Source organism: Ursus maritimus, unplaced genomic scaffold, assembly GCF_017311325.1.
Source record: "Ursus maritimus isolate PB19 unplaced genomic scaffold, ASM1731132v1 scaffold_23, whole genome shotgun sequence".
In the NCBI taxonomy this organism is placed as follows: Eukaryota; Metazoa; Chordata; class Mammalia; order Carnivora; family Ursidae; genus Ursus; species Ursus maritimus.
In genome coordinates, this window is record NW_024424786.1 from 45,981,387 (window position 1) to 45,989,825 (window position 8,439).

The window sequence follows — 8,439 nt, forward strand, 5'->3', positions numbered from 1 at the left end:
TGCTGCGGGGACACAGCAGGTGGGAAGCAGGCGAGCCGGTCACGCACGGCTCTGGGGACACATCCCCCTGTACGGGGCTCGGCTCTTTCTCCGAGTCCAACCCAGCGAGGGGGATCTGGAGGAAGGGCTAACAGCACGGGGACCAGGGGCAGCCGGCTCCCGTGTTGGGGGGAAGACGCAGAACCAGCCGCACGTTGCTGTGGGGTCCTGGCGTGCAGCGAGCACATGGCCCCCGCGTGCGACTCTCCCCAGCCCCACTGTAGGGTCTTTGTGCCTTTCCCAGGATACGGGCGCCTCCATGGCGAGACGGGCGTCTGAGGATCCAGGGCAGGAAGGGGAAAAGCAAACAGAGCTGGCAGCCCCCGGCCAGCCCTGCGGCCCCCGAGACGGCGGCTTGGCAGCCAGCAGCCACATGGAGGCCCTGGCGGGGCTCCTGGACGGGGGTGCTTCCTTTGAGGTTGCCTGGGGAATGTTTGAGGTTGGAACTCATGGCAAATGCCGGCTCGGGGTAGCCGGGAGCTGTTGGCACGGAACCGCGAGACGTGCCAGGACAGCACGTGTGCACCCTGCCTGCGCTGACCCCGGCGGCCGCCCCCCACTCCTCCGGGCCCCGGGGTGCTCGCCTTGCTGCGGCCCCGGGTGGCATGGGGTGCCCTGTGCCCATTTGCTGGCTGTCGGCCTGCTTGTGCCCCAGTGCTGAGATTCTGGCTATCCGCACCCTCTTCATCAGGGGTGCCCGTACCCCATCATCTGAGCCTCCGGGAACCTGCAACCCCCGGTGCCCCATGCCTCTGGACACCGACACTGAGGTGCTGGCTCACAGAGCTTCGCTCCCTTCTTCCGGAAGTCTCTGTGAGCCTGGATTTCTGGGGGACGTGGACCCTGCTCTGTGGAGTGTCTGGGTGATTTATGCCCCATTCACCCGGAAGTTGGCAGGTACCTTCCTCATCGTGGGACGGCACGTGCAGCTTGGAATCCATTGACCAAAGCCCCCATGTCAGAAAACTGGGATTCTCTGTGACCCGGGCATCGGGGCCCTCCTGCAACCGCTCTTGCCCCTCCCCACGAACTGCCCCTCCTGAGGGCTTCTGGGACCATGCAGCCTGGTTCCTCCACAGCTCTGGGAGGGCCCTCTTCACCTGCTCTCAGGGTCTCTGTTCATCGGGGGGCACCCCCAGCATCGGGGCGAATACCTGGGGACATGCCTGGCCACCTGAGCATCTGGCGGCCTTCTTCCCCTACAGCCGAGGTCTTGGGCACCAGGACTGTCCGTTCTGTGGTCACCAGGTGCCTGGACAGCCTGTACCCACTTGTCGGCCCCTTGGGCACCTGGATGCCTCACTGACACGTCTCCCGTAGGCCGGAGCGCCGGGCCAGGCCTAGTGGCCTCGTTCCTGTGGTTTGGGCGCCCCGTGCTCCAACCACCCCTTGCCTGTGCGTGTCACCTTGTCTCTGGCCACGTGCACTACTCATCTGCATGCCAGGCCATCTGCCTGCCCTGCCGCCCAGGTGTCTGGCATGTCCATCCTAGGCCTCCCACAAGCTGGGCCCCACCCCAGACAGGCCTGGGGTCCTGAACCCTCTCTGCCTGAATATGGAGTCCTGTCCCCATTACACTGAGTGTCTGCGTTCTGGAGCCCATTAGTCTGAGAGCCTGGGTCCCATACCCCATATGCTGGTGTATGTGGCTCCTGTACCCCGATAGCCGGAGTGGGTCCTGAACCCCCTCAGCTGGAGCATCTGGCTTCCTATGCCCCCACTCCCCACCCCCCGGCTGAAACGCTGAGCTGTCCACCCCACACGCCTTACCATCTACAGCCTGGTAGCCGGCCATCCGTCCTTGTGGATTCTGTTCTTGAGGCTTTGGGGCCTGGACCCCGTTCCCTGGAATATGGGGCAACTTCTCTGCCCTCCCAGCCCCCTCCGCCTTTCTGAGCTGGATGGCGTGCGCCCAGTCCGGCTGGGAGACTGCAGACCTGGAACCCCACCAGTCCCGCATCTGGCTGTCTCGGACCCCAGGCACGTCACACCTGGCTTACGGGAGGCGGCCGCCTCCTGCCCCTCTGGCCAGGGGTCTGGCTGCCCCATCTGGGTCACCGGGACACGGTGCAGCGGGCACCCCGCACCCGAGCTCTGTGTGGCTCTGGGTAACTGCCCGTGTCTGCAGCCCGCTCGCCCGCACAGATGGGGACCTGGCACCTGCCACCCTGAATTCCTGGATCCCACCACCCGCCTCTGCATATGCGTCTGGCCCCCCGTTCCCCAATCCTCCCAATCTGGCTGCACCGTTCATCTGAAGGCTCGGGCCCCAGGGACCTACCGCCCTGAGTCTCTGAGTGTCCAACAGCCCGTACCCCACTCTTCCAAATGTCTCAGCGACGGGACTTTGACCATCAACCTGACGGTGTTCTGCCCCCCGTTTCCAGGGCCTCGGGGCCGTCCTCCCCCAGTCACTGAGCATTGGCGCGCTGGCTCCCACGCCCTCTTCTCTGGCTGCCGGACCCCAACGTCATCAGGGTCTCAGGCAGCCTGGTCCCCCACCACCTGCCTCTCACACAGGGCCACATCCCGACACCCAGGCCCCATCTTTGGACGTCTGGTGCCCGTTCGTGGGGGGCTGGCCTGCAGAAACCATTCAGACCCATCCCAGCGTCTCCGTGCTGAGCTCCTGCACAGGCCGGCTGTGTCTTGCTGTCTAAACGTCTGGAGGTCCTGTGCCCCTTCCTTGGGGGTCTGAAACCACCACACTTCCTGAACGTCTGAGGGGTATGACCCCCACCGGTGCAAGGGTCTGGGTCCTGGCCCCCCGACCGTGCACAGCCGATGCCCGTGCCCCGCGGATCCAGGAATTGAGACTGGCCCTCTGACCATGGATATCTTGATACCCACCACGGGGATGTCTGGGTCTGCAGCTTGCATCCCACTCCTGAGTGCCCGAATCCCGTGCACTCAGGACTCTGGGTTTTGGGGCACTCTGTTCCCCTTTCACCGGGGATTTTACCAGCATGTACCCTCAGCGGCCTACACCCCACACCTCACGTAGGCCCATGTCCCCGGGTCTCGGGCCCCACCAGCCAGTTCCAAGTTCCACCGCGTCTTTGGACGCCCGCGGCCCATTCATGGGTGTCCAGCCTGTGTGAGCCCATTCATCTTGTCCCAGCGCCTCTGTGCCCTATTCATGCGTGGCTCTGGGCAGGCTGCACCCCGTCCGCCCACGTCTCAAAGACAGTCTGTGCTTTGTCGTGCCCGTTCCAGGAACAGCTGCGGCGCGGCCAGCAGGCACATTCCGGGGTTTGGCCGAAGGCCAATGCAAACCCTGGTATTGCTGGCACTGGCCGCCAGCAGGGCAGGGGCGGGGGATGGCCGTGGGGAGGGGAGACTGGGGACCCTCGGTTTGGGAGCATGCGATCAAAGCCTTCCGTACACGGTGCACGTCCCGGACAGGCTGCCAGCAGGAGCGGCTGTGTGCACGTTCCAGACCCCTCCACCGAGCCCGCCATTTCCTGCCGGGAAGGGTGGGGGCAACCCGGCTGCCAGGATTGTCCCCTTCATCTCGGGGCCGGGTCCTGGGGTCCCAGGCCAGGGGTGGGGGCGGAGGCTGCTTGGAGGGGTACCATCCCTGGAGGCTGCAGACCCCTGGCCACTAGGTCGGCCATCTCCGCACCTGGGGGCCGTGGGGCCTACGGGAAGATGGGCCCCTCGCTCCGGCACCCCCTCCCCATCTGGCTCTCTTTGGAGCTGGCCTCGCTCTGCTTCCATTGTCTCTCTGCCTGTGTCAGGAGTAGGAAGGGAGTATGCATGTGACCTCTTCTTGCCCAGGGGGTTCCCCACTTCCCTGGGGTCCCCCCTATGAGCCAGGACCCAGATGTACCCCCTAGGGCCCCTGTGCGTGAGAGGCCTGGTCTGGGACATGCAGGCTACCTGGGTGTCAGCGAGGGGAGCACACACAGGCCTGTGTCCTCTGGGTGTGAGCCGGGTCTATCCAGGCTTTCCTGTTCAGGCTCCCGGGGTGGGGCAGTCTGCCTTGTGGTCTCTGGGGTGTCTCTGGGTGGACCCCTGCCTCAGGACCCCACAGGTCCAGGCTGGAGCATCCCGGCTCTTCCAGGCCTTGCTGTGCTTGCCTACCTCCCTCAGTCTCCGTGGGCCCCCGGCCCTGCCTCATCCCACTCCCTCGGAGCTCAAAGACTAGCCACCGACTCTGTTCCCACCACACCGCTGCCCCCAGCCTCCCCCCGGGGTGTGGCAGGCCCCCCGGGTTTCTGGCCAGTTGCACAGAACCCCATTCTCAAGCATGTTTGGGGAGGTGGCAGGGGGACCTCGGGCCATGGACCCAAGCCTGGGGGGCACCGTGCACTTGTGCACAGGTCTGCAGCAGGCGTACCCCTCCCCGGGCCACCTCCCGGGTTCCTGGGCTGCTGGGACACCCCCGTCGGGTGAGGCCAGTGAGCAGGGCACACCGAGCCTGCAGTGACCGACACATCTCGGCGCTCGCGGAGACTCCGCAGTGTGGACCGTGGGCCGGGATTGTGAAGCCTTGTAACAGAGACTCAGGGAGCGAGTCAGGGCGCCCACAGGCCGCCGCTCCCACCCTCATCCCCGTGCAGCCACGCTCCAGGCCTAGAGCCTCTGCTTCCCCCGAGCCCGCAGCTCTCCCCGCCCCAGCCCTCGCTCGGGTTTGGGGTGTCCATGAGGCACGTCGGGGGCTCCCTGGCCTCCCTCCCAGCATGCAGCTGGCATTCTGCAGGTGATTGTGAGGACTGCTGGTTGGCCCGGGACCCTCCCCACAGGTCCCCCCTCTTGGACCTCTCCCTGCCCCACAGCCGCCACCCCCAGATCGGCTGGAGTCCCCTGGAGAATGCAGGCCCCCTCTGTGCGCCCTGGCCCAGGAGGTCGGGCTGGGGCCTAGGTGGCGGGGTGGCCGGGGCAGGGCCAGATCAGCCAGGTTCCAAGCTCCCCCTGCTGTCCGCTGGCCGCTCCTGGAGGCAGCCTGACCTCCCGCTCCCGCCCGACCCTGTGCTCCCTCCCTGCCCACCCAGCCTGGCTCCGCCTGCTGCCCAGCCCTGGCCCGGCCGCCCTGGCAGGCGTGTGGGCGCCCCCTTCCGTACACACGCCTCTCGCTGGGCCCCTTCAGCACAGGCCGCAGCCTGACCCTCTTCCCAGGACCCGTCCGGGGACCCCAAGCCTCCAAAACTCTCCATCCTGGGGCCCCTCCCCACAGAGGTGCCATTTGGGGACCCTTTCCTGGATCACAGGCCCCCCCTGGGGGGCTAGTCTGAGCAGTAGCCTCTGACCAGAGGCCTGCCCAAGCAGCTTTTCAGCCTGGGACCCCTCCTGCCCCCCGACAGGCTCAGGGCCCGGCTGGCTGGGACCCCAGGTGAGCTGGGTCATCATGGAAAGAGGTTTGATCTCCTGATCTCAGGCCTTCCCTCCAGCCCCCCATCCAGAGGGCCACCTTACATCCTAGATATGGAGGCATCACGGCCAGGGATGGAGCTCTGGGCGGCTGGGAGGGAAGGAGGAAGGAGCCCAGGAGGCACAGGGATGCTACCCAGCATCCAGACCCTGGGACGGGCTGGGACAGGGTTCCCATCAGCTCACAGGTGGAGGAACGTCTCCTGGGGGTGCAGGTGGGGTCACGAGGTGGTGAGTGGCCTAGGCAGAGGAGCCGTGAGGATGGTGGTGGGGCAGCGGGTCTGGGGAGGCCGCCGGGACAATGGGAAGATGCTCCGGCCCACCGGACGATGCAGAGGGGCCTCCCCTCCCTCAGTTACGAGGGGCCGCCATGCGGCCAGCCGGGGGCCGTGGAGCCTGCAGGTTGCTCCCGGGAACACAGGGACGACGGCGCACACACGCACGTGCTCTCTCAAGGGGAGCTGATGCCCCGGAGGCCGCCCCCGGACAGCTCATGCCTCCGCCCTGCACTGCCCCAGACGCACACACCCGCTCTGGGCGGCAGGAGACCTGACCCCACAGAGGCCACCAGCTCCAGCCCACCTCGCTGCCCAACTGCACCTTCGCACACAGACGCCCGTGGGCACTGCTCCCGTGGCGAGCAAGTGCTCTCTCTCGGGCACTGGCCAGGCAGCCTGGGCTTCTCCGGCTGCCTCCGCCCCTGCTGCGAACTGCTGGACCACAGCCCTGGGCCCCAAACGGCTCACGTGGGGTCTCACGTGGCCAGCACCCAGCCCAGAACCAGCCTCGTCCCGCGAGCTGGGGGAGAGGCCCCCTCTGCCCAGCCCCCCGCTGCCCTAGGCAGCCTCCAACCTCACCTCTCTCTGACCCTCCAGCACCTCGCGCTCCAGCCACATCTGCAGGCTGAGAGCCCACCCTGGCCCGGGCCGTGCTCCTCACCCTATGCCAGCCTCTCAGCCCAGCCCCTGGCCTCCAGCAGCCCCTTGGGCCTCTCTCTCCTCTGACCCAGACCCGGCCAGGGGCAAGAGACCGCTATGTGGACCCTGACCTTGGGAAAAGGAACTCCCCGGGTCCGAGCAGGTCCACCCCATCGACTCCTAGAGCTGGGGCTCAGGGATGCTGGGCCCAGACCCCCGCTGAGGCAAATCAGGGAACAGACTGCCCGTGGGCAGGGCACCTCGGGAGAGGCCTGGCCTGCGCTGGGTGGGGCCCAAAGCCCTGGTGGGAAAGGAGATGGGGAGGCAGAGGGTGGGGGCCGCCGGCTCAGCACAGAGGCAGCGGCGCAAACCCAGCGGGCTGCATCTGGCCATGGGAGCCCTGGGGCTCCACCAGCACGGCCCCTTCCTCGCAGGAGCCCCTGACAGGTGCCCGGCTACCCTCCCCATTTACCCCACTGTTTGTCCCTATCCTGGCTTTGCACGGAGATGGTCCAGGATGTGCTCAACACAAGCAGGCCGAGGGCTGGTTCCTGCTGAGGCTGCAGGTTTGGGAGGCCGTATGTCCCAGGACAGGGACCCCAGAGGGCTGGGGCCTGGCCTGGAGGGGCTGACCTCAGCACCCATCGACTGGGCCACCCTCCATTCGCTTCTCCCATCCATCCCCCCATGTCTGACTCCCTGCAGCCCTGACCCAGGCTCATGAGGGCTTGACTCCTGAGGCCAGAGAAGTTTTCAAGAACTGAGACCCCGAGGACGGGCCAGGATGGATGTGCCTGAGGCCAGCTCGGGAGTGGGGTGTGGGAGTTTGTGCCCACGGACCCTGCTGGTCTCGGGATCCCAAGGAAAGAGACCACTGCCAAGCAATTCTCCCAGGAGCCTTCGCCATGTGGAATGGGGGCCCCTGAAGCCATTCCCCCCGACTTTGCTGGGTGAAGAAGCAGGGCCTCACCTGCCGAAGCAACCGGATGGGGTGGGGGCACGCTCCGGCCAGCCCAGCCACAGGACCACCACAAACCTGCAGAGCTCTGCGACCCCTGGACGTCTCTACCCTGCAGAAGGAGGTGTGGGCCTAAAGGCTAGGCAGGGGGTTTGGGAACACCACTGACCAGCCTGAGTCGCTGGCCGGCTCAGCAAGAGAGAAGGCAGGGGAAGTACGAAGCGTGCATCCTTGCAGGGGACACCGTGGGATGGGGACATGGAAGCTGGCACCACCGACCACAGCAGCTCTGCCTGCAGGTCGGGCTCTAACCCGAGCTGGGCTGGGGCCGTGTGCCTAAGGGGTTCCAGGTGGGATGCAACAAGGTCCCACAAGTGTCCAGGCCAGTCCCCAGAAGAACAGAGGATGCCAGAGGCCAGAGCACTGGTGGCCAGGCTCGCCTCTGACCCTAGCACCAGGCAGAGCAGCACCTGCCCGGGGGGCCCGCAGCCCAGTGAGGGAGGTAGAGGCCAACCGCCCCCATGGCCGGGGTGTGTGCGGCGAGCTCCAGGACCCCGGGGGCATCCCTGGGAATGGGAACAGCGCCCCTCGGAGCCATATGGAGGGAAGGGTCCCTGAGACACATGCTGGCCCCGCTCCCAGACACCCTGCGTGGGCCTGGCCCCCATGCGGATCCTTGCTCCCCTGGCGTCCTCGAATGGGATGGACCCAACTCCCCCCAAAGGCCCAGGCCCTCCCTCCCCCTGCCTGCCCATTCGGACCGCGCGTTGCAGCTGGAGAATCTCGCACACAGACCAGAGCACCGACAACGTTAGGACCCTCACCCAGATTCAGCCACAGTCACGTAGCGGCCAGTCTGGTCCCAGCTATGCCCCTCGGCTCACTGTCCAGATGACTTTCAGGCAAGCCCCCGACACAGCACTCTGCCCACAGACCCTCGCTGTCCGTCATCGCACCTGGAGAGTGCACAGTGACCCTCCCACGTCATCACATTTTCCCGCGTGCCCCCTGAATGGGTTTGGGGCAGCTTCTTCATGTCTAGACCCCCACAGAACTCTCATGGGCACTGCTGCTCGGGGTTCCGAGGCCCCCATTTGATCAGTGAGTTCCCCCTATAATTCTTGCCATTAATTTGTTGAAGGAACAAGCTCA